The 16,839-nt window shown below is 41.4% G+C and overlaps 1 long non-coding RNA gene across 1 annotated transcript in view; it reads left to right on the top strand.

Moving 5' to 3' along the window:
- Positions 1–3,575, top strand: part of LOC142498568 (uncharacterized) — a 49,143-nt gene extending 45,568 nt beyond the window's left edge. Inside the window, exon 3 of the long non-coding RNA XR_012802481.1 lies at positions 3,413–3,575. This is a non-coding gene — a long non-coding RNA (uncharacterized LOC142498568). The remainder of the gene's footprint in view (positions 1–3,412) is intronic.
- Positions 3,576–16,839: the final 13,264 nt, after the last annotated feature.

The following is a 16,839-nucleotide window of genomic DNA, read 5'->3' as shown; positions in this document are numbered from 1 at the left end:
CATTGCACAGGAAAAAGCCTTAGCCGCTGAGACAGCATACCGAGGAATTTGCATCACAGCAACCAATGTATACACTCTAAGTACCAATCGGGAAGATGATGGACTCCTACATGATCATCAATAAAAATGCAACATCTACAGCAACATTGTCACTGAAAATGTTTAACTGTCCCAAATTCTGCTCAGGCTCCAGAAGCAATAATGTTAAGAAGTTATTGACATCTAACTTTCTGCTCATCCATTACAATGAAGAAAAACCACTGATACTTACCTGCGATGAATCGCCCTATGGCGCTGGAGCTGTGCTCCGTCGTGTTTTGCCAGATACGAAGGAATCATTTGTCATATATTATTCATGAATCGTGACATCCACAGAGCGGAACTAGTCACTGATTGATAAAGAAGTTCTCTTTGTAATAATTGGAGTAAACACCATTCACAATTACATAGAATAGGGTGTCTGAAATTAATTTTGCCAACTAGCCACCTTTAGGCATACTCTACAAAGACAAACCAGCATCTCCAGTTATGCCACATCAGATCCAACAATACTTATATATACATACTTGTCTACAAGCCACAGATGTCTATTGAAAGTGCGATAACCGGAGTGGCCTGCCTTTACAGATACCAGACTGTACCATTCCATTCTGTTTGGTTGTTGGAATCCCTTCCTCACCGACCTCTTCTAGATGACCAGGTTGCAAAAAATGACTGCCAAGAACCCTACAATGACTCATGTACTGAACTGAAGAAGAGGGGATGTTCTGCTGGAAGTTTTTTTGAGGAGGTCAGGCCATATGCAAACCCTCAACATAAAGTGTCTGCTCATAAGGGATGTCTGCTACGGGGAAACTGAGCTGTCCCTCCTGTAAAAGGACATCAACTCACCCTAGCTCTGTAATATGCAGCTCATCCAGAAATTGTGTGAATAAAAGCACTAACTAGCCTAAAATGATGTTTGGCGGCCAAGAATTGATGCAGATATAGAAAAAGTTATAAATCAGTTCAGTGCATGCCAAGCTACTCTATACAACCCACCAAAAACGCCAATGTTTCCACGGGAAGCTACTAAGGAGTATTAGTATAAACTTCACATTTTGCTGGTCTATTTTTTTTAATTTTATTTTCCCCTAACAGTTTTTTTTTCAAGAAATGTCATACATTACATTTTTACAATACATTAAAAAAATGTATACATAGACAATCTTAATAGATCTTATATTAATAAATCATACATACATGACCTTACATTACAATACAAATCAAAGCAACTAAAAATAGACATACAGTACAGGTAAATGCATTGCAATATTCTTTCTTTCGAGTTTGACAGTATATAACTCTCAGTAATTTTTATTTTGTATCATATATATATATATATATATATATATATATATATATATATATATATATACTGTATATATACAGTTAGGTCCGGAAATAATTGGACACTGATACAAGTTTTGTTATCCTGGCCGTGTACCAAAATAAATTCAAGTTACAGTTAAATAATGAACATGGGCTTAAAGTGCAGTCTATCAGCTTTAATTTGAGGGTATTCACTTTCAAATTGGAGCAAGAGTTTAGGAATTACATCTCTTTAATATGTTGCCCCCTCTTTTTCAAGGGATCAAAAGTAATTGGACAATTGACTCAAAAGCTGTTTCATGGACAGGTGTGGGCTATTCCCTCATTATTTCATCATCAATTAAGCAGGTAAAAGGTCTGCAGTTGATTCCAGGTGTGGCATTTGCATTTGGAAGCTGTTGCTGTGAACCCACAACATGCGGTCAAAAGAGCTCTCAATGCAAGTGAAACAGAGCATCCTTAGGCTACAAAAAAAAGAAAATCCATCAGAGAGATAGCAGGAACATTAAGAGTGGCCAAATAAACAGTTTGGTACATTCTGAGAAAAAAAGAACGCACTGGTGAGCTTTGCAACACAAAAAGGCCTGGACGTGCACGGAAGACAACAGTGGTGGATGATCGTAGGATTCTTTCCATGGTAAAGAAGAACCCCTTCACAACATCCAGCCAAGTGAAGAATACTCTCCAGGAGGTAGGCATATCATTATCTAAGTCTACCAAAAAGAGAAGACTTCACGAGAGCAAAATCAGAGGGTTCACCACAAGGTGCAAACCATTTATAAGCCTCAAGAATAGAAAGGTCAGATTAGACTTTGACAAACAATAACTAAAAAAGCCAGCCCAGTTCCGGAACATCATTCTTTGGACAGATGAAACTAAGATCAATCTGAACCAGAATGATGGGAAGACAAAAGTATGGAGAAGGCTTGGAAAGGCTCATGATCCGAAGCATACCACATCATCTGTAAAACATGGTGGAGGCAGTGTGATGGCGTGGGCATACATGGCTTACAATGGCACTGGGTCACTAGTGTTTATTGATGATGTGACAGAAGACAGAAGGAGACGGATGAATTCTGACGTGTATAGGGATATATTGTCTGCTCAGATTCAGCCAAATTCAGCGAAGTTGATTGGGCAGTGCTTCACTTTACAGATGGACAATGACCCAAAACATTCTGCGAAAGCAACCCAGGAGTTTTTTAAGGCAAAGAAGTGGAATATTCTGCAATGGCCAAGTCAATCACCTGATCTCAACCTGATCGAGCATGCATTTCACTTGCTGAAGACAAAACTTAAGGCAGAAAGACCCACGAACAAACAACAACTGAAGACAGCTGCAGTAAAGGGCCTGGCAAAGAATGACAAAGGAGGAAACCCAGCGTTTGGTGATGTCCATGTGTCCCAGACTTCAAGCAGTCATTGCCTGCAAAGGATTCTCGACAAAGTATTAAAAATGAACATTTTATTTATGATTGTGTTAATTTGTCCAATTACATTTGAGCCCCTGAAATAAGGGGACTGTGTATGAAAATGGTTGCAATTCCTAAACGTTTCATACGATATTTTTGTTCAACCCCTTGAATTGAAGCTGAAAGTCTGCACTTGTATTGCATCTCGATTGTTTCATTTCAAATCCATTGTGGTGGCGTACAGAGCCCAAATTATGAAAATTGTGTCAGTGTCCAATTATTTCCGGACCTAACTGTATATACACATACACATCAGTTTGCTTTCTCTTTTTGTTATTTTCTTAAGCTCTTCAGGATGACTCATTCTGTGCCTTCTCAAAAATTTTATTATTTTTTCCTTTTGTGCCGGAGGTAAGTAATCCAAGTAGGTTTCCCATTTCCTGAAGAATTTCTTTGAGCCCTTTTCTATATTTGAATATGTGTCTCTTATATCAAAATACATTAACGTCAATAGTTCTCTTTGTATGTCTGATATTTTCGGTACCCTTTTTTTTTTTTAAACCAATGGGTTTTACTAAATGACCCTTACTCATGAGAATATTAATGTAACCCTCTTTCCTCCTGCCTAGGGAAACCGTGGGCGATTACTCATGCTGCTAGTACCTGTACGCTCACAGGAGGCCTGAGCCTCCGCTTATGGGAGCCTGGGGTGAGCTATCTCTCTTTTTAGTGCCGCGCCTCCACCTATGAGGGATCCCTGCGTTGGTGAGATGACTCCTCATAGGACCCAATAAACACTATACAACTGAATGTAATATAACTTCTTTACTGTGCACAATATAACCATAAACACACACCAATATAATACACCAATACAATCACATACCTGGGCCTTTTCCACCCAAGAAGTTGCCATAGCTTTTGTTAAATGAACTCTAATCATCTGCAGTGGAACTTTGCCTACAGAACGATAAGCTTTGCTGATAGCTGCTGTGATCCACCTTGAAATGGATGTATCAGAGGCCGCTTGCCCTTTCATAGAGACCTGTGTAACCCATGTTCCCCCACCCTAAGGGAGATTTCCTGCGGTTACCTGGTGATGGTGCTACTGTACCTGTTTGGTTCACTGGAAGGCTCTGAGCATACGCCGGTGTTGTTTGGGGATTAACAGGACAGGCTTTCAGTGCTGGCTTGTTTTTCTCTCTGATGGTACAGCACCTCCATTCCCTCAGGGCCTATCATGGATAGTTGCAGTCCCCTGTGGAAAACACTCTCACTCCCTCCCTGAAGAACTGCAGCCTCAGGCAGGAGTATAAAATAGTAACTGGGGTCTTTATTCCTTCAGTATACAGCAACACAATCCACTACAGCATACATCTTCCTCAGCAAGAGAGACTCACTCCCACTGGACCCTACATAAGCAGAAGATCACGTCGCAGCTTGCTGCTCTCTTTGTCCCTGGACTCAACCCCCAGGGCTTGAGGCCCCAAAGGTCTATCGTTGACTCCTATACTCCCTGGTGGAGTATGGGGTAGAAGATACCACTCCCCTGAGTGAGGGGAGGGAAGGTGAACCAGAGCCCTAGCGCCACACTTCCAACTCTCAGAGAACAGAACTAAATTTAGGCTGCAGCCCCTTTTGTAACAAGGGCAGGAGTCTAGGTCTGAGTCCCTGATAGGGCAGTACCCAGACCTTAGGACCACCCCCACTGTCACTCAAGGGAGTTGTTTACTGCATCAGCAAGGCGCATGGATTTAACCCTAACACTGCCTGCAATAGTACCAAGGCTTACGTGTTAGGTAGGGCAGATTAGTAGCCCAAAGGGCTACACCTGGAAATGAAGAAACAGTCTTGAAGTTTTTCTGAACTCGGCTGTCTTCTGGATATATATATTGTCAATGCTCCAACTACATCCAGGTTATGTAATCGTTTCATCTTTTTGTTAGAAGGGAGAGGGTAAAAGGACAAGAATAACTGACCAGGGAAGAGGCCACAGTTCCTTTATTCCTGTGTCAGAACCCTTGTCCTACCAAAGCTAGTAGAAGGAGTTATATCTTAGCTTTTATGGCTGCCATAGAGGATAATGAAGAAATCTTAATTTTGATACAAACTTGAGTCATAGGAAATAAAGGTTAATAAGGCATGGTGTAGTTCTTAACTATTATATTTACCAAAGTCAGAATGGGTGACCCAATTAAAGTCTTTAACCAAGATCAGGTTCAGGATTTTTGTGAAAGTGATGTTTGTGGAAAGGGGAGAGATGTGTCTTTAAAGGGCTGACTTTATACCAGGGATTACCAATATCCACATGACTTACTTGAAGAGCTTATTGAACTGACATTAATATTGTTCTCTCTTTCATTAGGCTCTGTAAATATACTTTAATAGAGATATGAAAGATAAAGGATTATTCATGCTTTATTTCTTATATAATGATGTGAGGGTTAGCATACTGGTATAAAGCCCATATCAACATAGAATTACCATATTAGTAATATGTGAAGGCCTAGTGAATCAATGTCCAGAACAGCTTGCAATTAAACACTGAAGCTTCAGTGACGCATTCCCTGTGTCTCCTGCTTACTGTCAAGTGTCTCAATATCTTCTCCCATGCTAAAAACTTAGCCTGCAGTTATAGTAATTATTTCAATGGCACAAAGTAATTGGGAGATTGATAAATATGACAAACAATCCACACACAAAAAAAACAACCTTTTTGGGAAAACGTTGTACTCCCTTGTATTTGCCCAACTGGATCATTGTACCCCTGAGCAACATTAGCATTTCTGAACAGAAAAAATATTTGTTTGGAGTTGCCCATCCATGGGATGTTAAACTGATCTCATCATCTGTTCGAGTATTTGATGGGTTCTTAAATTATGTCTATTAAATAGCACTGCACCACTATCATTTTTTGCTCTCAAGGACAGGAGGGAGGGTTGGTAATAGATATCATTCCCCCCCCTAACAAAAAGTGCATTTGTGGTGCACTCCTAGGTAACTTATAACATAACTTTTATAAATAATATTTCAAATATGATGGCAAGAGTAAATTAATTAATTAAAGATAAAAATAATATAAATCGACACAGTGTAGCACTCGTGCAGTGCACTGAATTAACAGTGTCACAATTAATTTCAAACATCAGGATAGGTGTTGAGATCAGATGGTGCCTGATGTAGGCTGGACTGGCTAATAAATGTATTAAGATTAATATGCCAGTGGGGAAAATGCCCAAATGCCAAGGATGACATCAGCTCTATTGCCCATCTCTAAGCTTTCGTTTGGCTTCTCCATGTCATCTTTTGAAAGTGTATAATCTAAAAAATTATCTTTATCAGACATGGGTTGGTGTCTATGTGCTTTATGTTTGCAGGTCGTATCAATTAAATCCTGTTCAGAGTTGTCAGCTTCCGAAGAGGAATAGACTCTGAATGTCTTGAACAAATCTTATCAACGAGCGCTGCTTAGAAATAAAGATGCTCTATCGACAACGCCAGACAGAGCCTCAACAAATAAGATGTATTGGCACATACAGTACAACCATCGTTGGCAACAGGTTAAATCAATTTTAAAATATTGGTATATTTTAAAATCTGATGACGACCTGACAAAAGTTCTTGAAGACATCCCTAGAATAACAAGTAGAAGGTCACAGAACCTACGTGATATTCTAGTCCATAGCCATTTTGCTCAGAAACCCAATAAATCATGGTTGACATTGTGATATCTATCACCAACATTCCCTCCAGTCCTTGCATTTACCTATACTGCGTAGGTAGCACCCATACACCGCACTTGGTGTTAATTAGACAACCATATTAATTATTCCTAACTCTGTTGAGCCGTGTTACATCTTTCTTTTGCTGTTTTAAAAAATAATAATTATAATGCATCTTAAAGCAAAGATCGAACTTGCATTTTGTTTAAAATTCCAAACCATTTGCTGTTTGAACAGCATGCTACATAATATATCTTTCTAGCTCTCTCATTAACATATTTTGTACGTGTAATATTATGTTCATTAGGAAGTAGGAAAGCAGTAATCAGTGCTACTCATTATTTTACAGGGTGAACTAGGAGGGTGTTCCTGGAGCTGTTCTGCACTTCTTACAGCTTCGGGGGCCTCTATAGTCCCTTATATCGATTTTTAAAATCCATGTTCATGAATCCTTGTCTGGAAGAAATAATCAGCCTTTTGTTGGCAAAAAGAAAGTCACCCATGGGGAGATAATACAGGGGCTTTCTATTAGATAACCATAGTGAACGCTTAGGTACAAAAGGGGTTCAGTAACCAGGGGTTCCTCCGAGATGTAAGTGCCGTTAAGGAAACCACCACTTCCTATAATGTTCAAAACATTTATTTTTGTCGCTGGGAGAAATCGACCTTGTTGCATTTAAATGTCACAAAAGTTGGAAAGAGGAAGCACACAAACCCATGATTAAACAGTGAAGTTTTATTTCTAATTGAATATGCTTTGGCAGATTAGTGAGGCCTCATGCCCTCGGTCTCACAGTTCCTCTAGCTATTAAAGACTGAATAATAAAGGCTGATTTGCTAAAGTTCTGCCTTTATATTTCTTACAATGCTGAATAAATATTTACACCATTGCTACAGGAATCTTAAAGGCTTAGGTCATCCCTCAACTTTACTTTTCATTATTTCCGTCTGGTTGGATACCAATCTACAATCACACATTTAAAGAGACTATTAGATTAGGATAATGTAATTTTAATTACGAAGCATCATACTAGTCGGCTTTTAAATGAATTATATATATATATAAATATATATATATATATATATATATATATATATATAAAAAGAAATTACAGCGCCCGTGACGGCATACACCTAAATTACTGCAACTCTGAACCTGATTGACAAAACACCACACCCTGCACAGATGCCTATAAACCAATCATATATAGTTATATAAAAAATGTGGTATAAACCAGGATGATGGAGATATTTATAATATGTGTATAATGGAATAGTGAAAAAATGTGCAAATAAAAATACAAAAAATAAATGACATAAAAATAGTAAAAGTTAAAAAAATCTAAATCGTGAAAAATAAAATGTTCAAAAAACAATAGTCCAAATGAACAAAAAATAAATTGTCCTATAACTGTATAAAAAACCTTACAGGAAAATTGTGGTCCAGGCAGCTTCTTTCTTGGGGTCAACAACCTCCCAAACGATACCTTTTAGAAAAAAAGAGAAAAAAAAAGCGCCCGATCCATGTGTAAAATCCAATAATAAAGGTTTAATTTACCACGAACTAAGATAAATGCACACTCACACTTTGCCAGTGTATTAAAAGCGTTGTATGGGACAAGCCCATGCACCAAACAAATATCAGACTGTAGCAGGTTCCTTCCGTTCCATCTAGCTGTGCGAACCGCAAGGCTTCACTGCTGCTGGTGTCACCGTCTCAGCGTCTCTCCGGCAACCCGAATGAGCTGCCTGCAGTTCCTATTCAGCACAGCTCGTCTTGGATAAGATGACAGGGAACTTCTGTGCTGGTGTCTGTGTTAGGCGTCTAGACTGCTCCACCACCGTAGTTCATTAACCACGTGACCCTACGCGTTTCTTCACGTACACAATATTACAATCACGTTCGTGGTCAGGAGTGGTGCACAACCTATTAGGATTGACTCAAACTATCACACTCTGGGCACCTGGTTGGATCACATATCAGCCTGTGCAAGGTATTCTGGTTTTAGTGCACCTACCAGTACTTATTATACGGTGGCACTATGTTTAAGGCTCTTACTATACTTCCCTCACACTACCATTCCCTAGGAGATGCATTTATACAAGTGTCACTAGGGCCAGTGAATCTACATAACACTGGACATTAACACTGACCATATACTATTCTCTCTAGGGTTTACTATACCTTTAGAGTTACTTAAGCGCTTGCAATTTATTTAATTCTTGTTTTAAAACCCATTGTTTTAATTAGTTCCTAATAAATCATGTTTTAAAACTGTCATCATCTCACTAAGTGAGAGAGTGCTATATAGGGGTTCTTTTCATCTCTGGTCTTATAATCCCAAGATATTAAAGCTGCAGACCAAGCAATATCATACATGTGTGTTTTTTTAAATAAACTCAATTACATTTTTAATGTATTACAATGTAACAAGCATTTTTTGTTTCTATAGCAACATTTACAGTCACATCTCCTTCCTCTTCTTAAACAGGCTCAGGCACACACCGCTTTGAGCCCTGTATGTAGTGACTGACTGCCTGGTCACATGCTCTTCCCCACAGAACTTTGCATCTTTGGTCCTCTTCTGCTGCACGGACAGCCATTTAGTGAACCACGAGCCAAATCTTCGCCGATCGATCACAGGAGAACGGATCGATCGGCAACTTATCTAATTACTTATCATTGTGTGAATTATATTGATGCACATATTAAAGGGGGAAAAAAACGGCAGCTTGGACTGATGCTTTAATAACAGTGTTACAATAAAATATTAAAACATTTTAATCCAAGTATACTCATGATATGGCCAGCAGAGCAGGCAGAGATATACATAGGAAGAGGGGGAGAAGGAGAAGCAGGGGAGGCTGATTCATTGAGGAAAGCATGTTCCAGTAGATGAATGGCAACAAAGTATAAACCGTTCCTGTTATAGCTTACCAGGCATGTCCCAGGAGACAATATGCGTACAGCCTGTGATCATAGATTTTCAAAAGTCCATGCGTATGTGGAGACTGCTGTCAATGTTTGTACATCTTGTACATTCTTTCAGGGCATCTGGCACAAACTCCAAAGATTAAAGTTATGTGTGAGTGTCCTGCAGGAATAATAGTTATATCCAGCAGGTCCTGATGCAGAATTTTACCTGAGCCGAGTTTCACTGTGCAACCGTTTGGCTCCCGAGGACGAGAGGGGTCTGACAGAAAGCTGAAGCAGCTCACTCCTGTTTGCAATCACTGGAGAGTGCTTCCGTGAGGTTACTGGTGCCAATGTGACCACTGTGTGACGGGATGGGTTCAAAGTCATAGGCTTTTAAAAGCTTGACTTCTGCTCTCAACCTAGCTATCTTAGGCAGGAGTGCGCAAACTGGGGGGCGCGCCACCCAGGGGAGGCACGAGATTTTCTAGGGGGGGCTCAGCGCATTCAGAAGCCCCGCACTCTTCCCAAGGCATTTAAATGAAATGCCGGGGGATCACGCAAGGCCTCTGTAACTTCCCTTACCTTGTCTCCAGGGGCTTCGTGCGACGTGTCGCCATAGCAGAGACTGCTGTCAATGTTTGTACAACTTGTACATTCTATCAGGGCATCTGGCACAAACTCCAAAGTGTTAGGCTATGTGTGAGTGTCCTGGAGAAATAATAGTTATATCCAGCAAGTCCTGATGCAGAATTTTACCTGCATAAGCCCACCCCCATCGTAAATCAGTTGCTAGATTGACAGTTTTATGACAGAGTAAAAAAAACCTTACAAACGACATTTACACTTTTCCTCAATATCTAAATGCACTCATAACTTTCCTTCTCTAATACTTACACACGTGTGCTACGTCAATAGATTCAGGCTGTCATTACGGATGCAATGGGACTAATCATGACCGTCTTGATACTATATTTGAGCTACAAATCTGTCTCCTAGTACCTGCATGACTTGACGTGTCTGTAATCATTATACTGTATGCCACACGGTGCCACAGATACACGCATGTAATTCTTAGTATGTTCAGCAGATGACGTCACATGATATTCTCATTTTTAATAATGTCCTTCACTGAAGCTTACCATGCGTGTGTCACCTCTCTCTGGAACGTACCGGTAATTACTCACCAACATTTAGATTTTTTTTGAGGCTCACAGACCAGTATCTGGTTAGCGTTTATGACGTTCTTAACCAACACATACTGTATGTCACCTTGAGTGGGCCATCTGTGACAGGCCTCCCCAATTAAGCTCTCTTTGAAGACAAGCACAAACCCGGAAAAAGTCCTGACCTGTTACAAACCCAGCATATTGTATTTTTAAATCATAAACCCCTGAAGCACCAGATATAATATCTCATAATATCTGATTACATTATCATTACACACGGTTAGGATAAAACAGTCCAAGTACAGGTACAGAGCAATACATCGTTTTACAGCAAGAAGCAGCACAATGTGTGGTATTCATTAAGTCCACGAGGTGACACAGTGTATAATGAGTTAATCTATCTGCATCAGTGTGGGGTCACTGGCAATCCTTGCTACACTAAGGACCTGGGTGTAGGGGAGTCCCTTTTTAAGCACAGGTATCTGAAAACTGTTGCATGCCAGTAACGTTTTCCTATCAGTATTTTTCCTGAAAAAACATTGTTTTGTCTGTTTTTATAAATACGCACATCAAGGAAATGAGTCTCTCTGTCATGTGTTGTCATAGTAAGTTTAATAGAATGTGGTTGTGAGTTGATTCTTTCAATAACAGTTGTAATGGTAGGTATAGTATCACTCCAAAAGATGAGTATGTCATCAATGTACAGATGCAGCCACCAGTATCGGATCACTTACCTGGGTAAAAACGAAGGAATCGCACAGTTAATGCCTCAACATTTCTGTGAGATTCTTAATGGGCCATCGGATTAACACAGTGGGGGGTCCCTACAGCCCCATTCAAACTGAATGTGTTAATCCGATGGGCCATTAGAAATCTGACAGAAATGTTGAAGCATTTACTGTGAGATTCCTTAGTTTTTACCCAGGTAAGTGATCCGATACTGGTGGCTGCATCTGTAGCATGTGTGCTATATATCTGGTATATCGGGAAAACAATTCCTGCTCAAAGTAATACATTTACAGTGTATTTGCAAATTATAGTGCTACATTTGACCCCAATGCAGTGCCTAAAATCTGTAAAAAGTACGTACTTTCAAATCTAAAATAATTATGCGACAGGGTTCAGTGTAGGTCGAGGATAAATTCAACAGGGGTCCGGTGTACATTGGGTTATCAGCAATGAGAGATTTAATGCAGTTAAGGCTTTCTTTGTTGGGGATAAATGTATATCAGTAGCGGAACCAGGGTGGGTACAAGGGCGCATGTGCACCGCCAAGAAGTTCCTGTATTGGAGCAGTGTGGCAGAGGAGGAGGATGGCACTTGCGCGGGCCCCTACCAGCTCTACAGGGAGTTGTAGTCCAGCTCCTATTTTAATGCTAAACTTTGAAAGGCAGCAGGACCACAAGTCCCAGAATCCCTTGAGTAGAGGGCCCCTAAAAGGAGGAGGTCACATGGCAGGCAGCAGCGGCCGCTTCTGTGAACTCCTTTTTCTGTAATTGTTCCCATGGCGCTAGGATGTGCACCCACTGCCCCCCTCTCTCTCTGCACCCCCTGTGTCTCTCCTGCACCCACTTCCCTCTCTCTGACCCCTCTCCTGTACCCACTGCCCTCTCTCTGAGTCCTCTCCTGCACCCACTGCCCTCGCTCACTAACACCTCTCCTGCACCCACTTACCCCTCTCCTGCACCCACTGCCCTCGCTCACTAACACCTCTCCTGCACCCACTTACCCCTCTCCTGCACCCACTGCCCTTTGCTCACTAACACCTCTCCTGCACCCACTTACCCCCTCTCCTGCTGCCACTGTCCCTCTCTCTGTGATCACAAAACCCTCTGCCCCCTTCTCTCTGCCCACTGCCCCCTTCTCTCTGCCCACTGCCCCCTCTCTTGCACTCAAAACCCCACCTGTCTCTCTCACTCATACAACCACTGCCCCTCTCCCCGTCATGCCTTCCTGAACCCACTGCCCTTCTGTCTCTGCCCTTCTGTCTTTGCCCACTCTCCCTCTGTATCTCTCCTGAACTCCCTGCCCCATGTCTCTGCTCTCTGCCCATTTCTCTGTCTCTCTCCATCCTGCAACCACTGCCCTCTGTTATTTTATATTTATAAAAACACAAGAATAGATGAGGATGACGTTTTTAAGATACTATCAAAAAGTAAAAAGAAACTAGATTCAGTTTTGTAAGTTGAAATATTATTCTTTTGTGTGCAATAATAAATCCATTCATATAGCAGGTATGCCGCACATTGATTTATTTACAAAACACAAACTTTGGATATCTATCGATTTTCAGCAGATTGAATGGTGATGGTCCGATTAAGTGTTAGCATAGGTATTGCTGCCTGTTCCTCTGAAATATTGCAAGCTATTTTGGTGTGGGGAAGTGATTTTTTGACAGTATTGTCGACCATTCTGACAAAGGTCCTAATAGAGGGATTGACAGCGGGTGAAGCAAAGTTAGCAGGTTTATTGAACGTATCAGGTTCCCTGTCTGGATAATCTTTGAAGAAATCTTTGAGTTTCAGATTTCTTTGAGTGTTAAATAATCAATCTGTCACTCAAAGTGGTCAGGTTTAAATGTAGGCACAACACTCATTTCTCGGTTCAATACTGCTGTTTCTGTGGTATTGTATGTTCTGTGCCTGGTTTTCTGGTGGTGTTCTGGGTTGCTGGGGCTAAATTGGCATAGTTGGTCATGTTTGTTCAGTGCCTGCTGAGTTGTAGGTGTCAGAATCGCTAAGTGAGGTAGCACTAAAGGCATTAAACTCTTTTTGAGTCCTGCATTTTGTAAATCTCATAGTTGTTCCTGTTGACCGATTAGACTTGTAGCTAGGGGGTCTTTCTTGGTATCCCAGCAGCACCTATAAACCCTGTGTTCAGTGTAATCATTAACTTGTGATAATTTTTCTTTTTTGAACACGACTAGGTCTTGCTTCTAATTGGTTCTGTAATTTGTAACCAGTCTTATGTACAGCCATTCCTCAGTGTGAGTGTGTTTTAATTTAACATGACCTATATTGGTTAGGACTAAAGTATCTTTCCTTTCTAACCTCCCCTACCCCCAGTAAAATGAGGTAAAGTGAGCATTTGCTAAGAATGACACACCAGCGTCTGCAGAAATCTGCGTTTGTCCTACCTATGGTGGGGATGTTCCTTATGCAGAATCCATGGAGAATTGCCCTGGAAAGACACCGTATCACCATACTGCAACTGAAATTAGATCCCTTAGACCAGGGGTGTGCACATTTTTAGTCCGAGCCCCCCTGCCTGCACTCCCCCCCTGCACGCGCCCCCCTCCTTTCCTTGTCTCCGGCGTCAAATGACGCCACGGGGTCAACGTGATATCACGTGACTGTGCTGCATCATTTGACTCCACTTTGCGATGGCGATGCGTTGCCCGAAGCCGCTGGAGACAAGGTAAAGGAAGTTACAGAGGCCTTGCGTGATCCTCCGGCATTTCATTTAAATGCCTGGTGGAAGAGCGCAGGGCCTCTGTAAGTGCCACGCCCCCCCTAGAAAATCTCGTGCCTCCCTTGGGGGGCACACCCCCCAGTTTGCGCACCCCTGCCTTAGATAGCTAGGTTGAGAGCAGAAGTCAAGCTCTTAACAGCCTATGACTTTGAACCCATTCCGTCACACAGTGGTCACATTGGCACCAGTAACCTCACGGAAGCACTCTCCAGTGATTGCAAACAGGAGTGAGCTGCTTCAGCATTCTGTCAGACCACTCTCATCCTCGGGAGCCAAACGGATGCACAGTGGATCTCGGCTCAGGTAAAATTCTGCATCAGGACCTGCTGGATATAACTATTATTCCTGCAGGACACTCACACATAACTTTAAACTTTGGAGCTTGTGCCTGATGCCCTGAAAGAATGTACAAGATGTACAAACATTGACAGCAGGCCCCGTAGCATACGCATGGACTTTTGAAAAACTTATGATCACAGGCTGTACACATATTGTCTCCTGGGACATGCCTGGTAATGCTGTAACAGGAACTGTTTATACTTTGTTGCTGTTTATCTACTTAAAGCAGCAACACATTTGAAATCAGTTTTGTAGTATTAGATACTACTGTTTATTTATTTATTTTTATTCAACTCAATGCCATTTTTAGTTTTTTTTTTTAATATACTGAGCATCTTTTAATTTGTATATCAGTTTTTAGCCCACCTCCTAAGCAGTATAACGTCATTGCGTGGTCGGCACACGTGACCGCGCGAGCAATGAGCGCCAATCGTGCATGGGCAATCGATAAGCGCTGACCTCGCATGCACGAGCGATAAACGCCGACCTGCGCATGTGTGCTCAGGATTCATCGCTCGCGCATGCACGATCGACTTTTGGTGTCCTCTTTTTTTACATAAGGACTTATGGAAACCCTAAAGGATAGTGATGTCACTTGGGGTATATAAGTTTGGGATGGAACATTCCCCCCTCAGATCTTAGTGGGCCCATGTGAGGTGGATCTCGAGTGCTAGTCAATTTTATAATTAAGGATAAGCACATGTATGTCTTGTTTTCTGGTTAGGGAAAGTATCCCAGTGAAGACATCCTATAAGACACATTCTGGAATCGGTCACTTGCTACAGCAGAACAGTGGGTTCCTCATTACAGGTACTCATTAAGGAGACAAAAAACAAAAGAACAAGGCGCACAACGCACATAGGGCCTCATGCAGTAAGCGTTGATAAGGGAAATATGGCCATGTTATAGCCAAAATTGGGTTTGAGATTCAGTAAGCGCCGATAAGTGCTTCATATCGCCAGGTTTCGGAGCCGATAATTTGGTTATGGCCAGTCGCCTGCCGATAAGCCTGTTTTCGACACTGATCGCCACTTTTTTAAATCGGCTGGATTCAACAAAAAAAAACAGCTTATCGGGGCTGATCGGCACTACGAAATTGAGATGTTATGGCCGATTTCTCCCGCCAACTAAAGTTGGCATTTTGGACGGGAGAACGATCGCTAAGGCTGCCGGAACGGCACTTAGAAAAAAAACATCTTCTGTACATCAATGGAAGTCAATGGAGCGGGGACGTATAACAGTATAGTACTGTTTACGTTTCATTGCTCACAATACAAGGGGGATTTGCATTACAGTGTGGGGGCATTCCCTGCATTGTGTCACAGCTGACGTGTCTTATTTGCATAACATTCGACTTTTACATGTTTTCAGCATTTGCGGGTCACATTACTCATCATGTGATGATGTGGCAAGGGAAAATACTATACTACACTCTTAAAGGAGAACCTCACATCATATCACACATTTTACTCAACTCAGCGACAATTATTTACATGATGTCACACATGTCACACATGTCACACATACACAGTATATTCATCTTCCTTTACATTACACAATGCTTGTAATGTGACACGCATCTTTAAACGTTCATGTACATCTGTATTCTCATGTTTACATATACTTTTGGGTCCTCCCTATTTTCATGACGTCACTTATTGGACGCTCAATCACATTGCATGTTTACATTGTAACCGTTGCATTACAAGCACTTCAACCTAACTTATACACACATGTACAGTAATTCAGCATTGGGACACCTTGTAAACTCATTCTATACCAACTATCCTCCTTACACAAATGCATGCATATGCACACGACTATTCATTGTTGCCAACATGTCACAATAACATGGATAATTACACATGTTACACAAAACTTTTCCCACGTCAATCTCAGCCTTTTTGTCTCATTACATGACTGACTCTTGCGTTCACAAGTGTTACATGCATTGCACATGCAACTATTTATTTGCAAGCAATCTTTGTACAAAGCTTCACGTCACATCATTGCCAAATATCATCATTCCCTGCAGAATACACACAACAAATACTTAGAACAACAAGTGCACACAGCTTGCCACAGAAGTACTTTATTATGGTAATGTAACACCTTGCATTTTACTATGTCACCTGACATCATCACATACCTATTTAAAGGACGCACATTACCTGCTCATTCACAGCTACTCATTTCAAAATGTTGCGAATGTTTAGGAGACGCAGGAACATTCTTTTCTATGACATGCTTGATGATCAAGAGAATCATATAGGGCAAGGTAGGGACACACCGAGGGACAGTGACAGTGACGCGGATACGACAGGGACAGGGAGAGGGACAGGCCGAGGGACAGGTAGAGGGACAGGAGATCAGAGGAGAAGACAGAGGAGACAACTTGTGCCTCGTCCGCGTCTGTACAGGGAGAGAACCCTGTTAGATGG

Source organism: Ascaphus truei, chromosome 7, assembly GCF_040206685.1.
Source record: "Ascaphus truei isolate aAscTru1 chromosome 7, aAscTru1.hap1, whole genome shotgun sequence".
NCBI lineage: Eukaryota > Metazoa > Chordata > Amphibia > Anura > Ascaphidae > Ascaphus > Ascaphus truei.
This window is presented reverse-complemented; position numbering and strand designations above follow the sequence as displayed.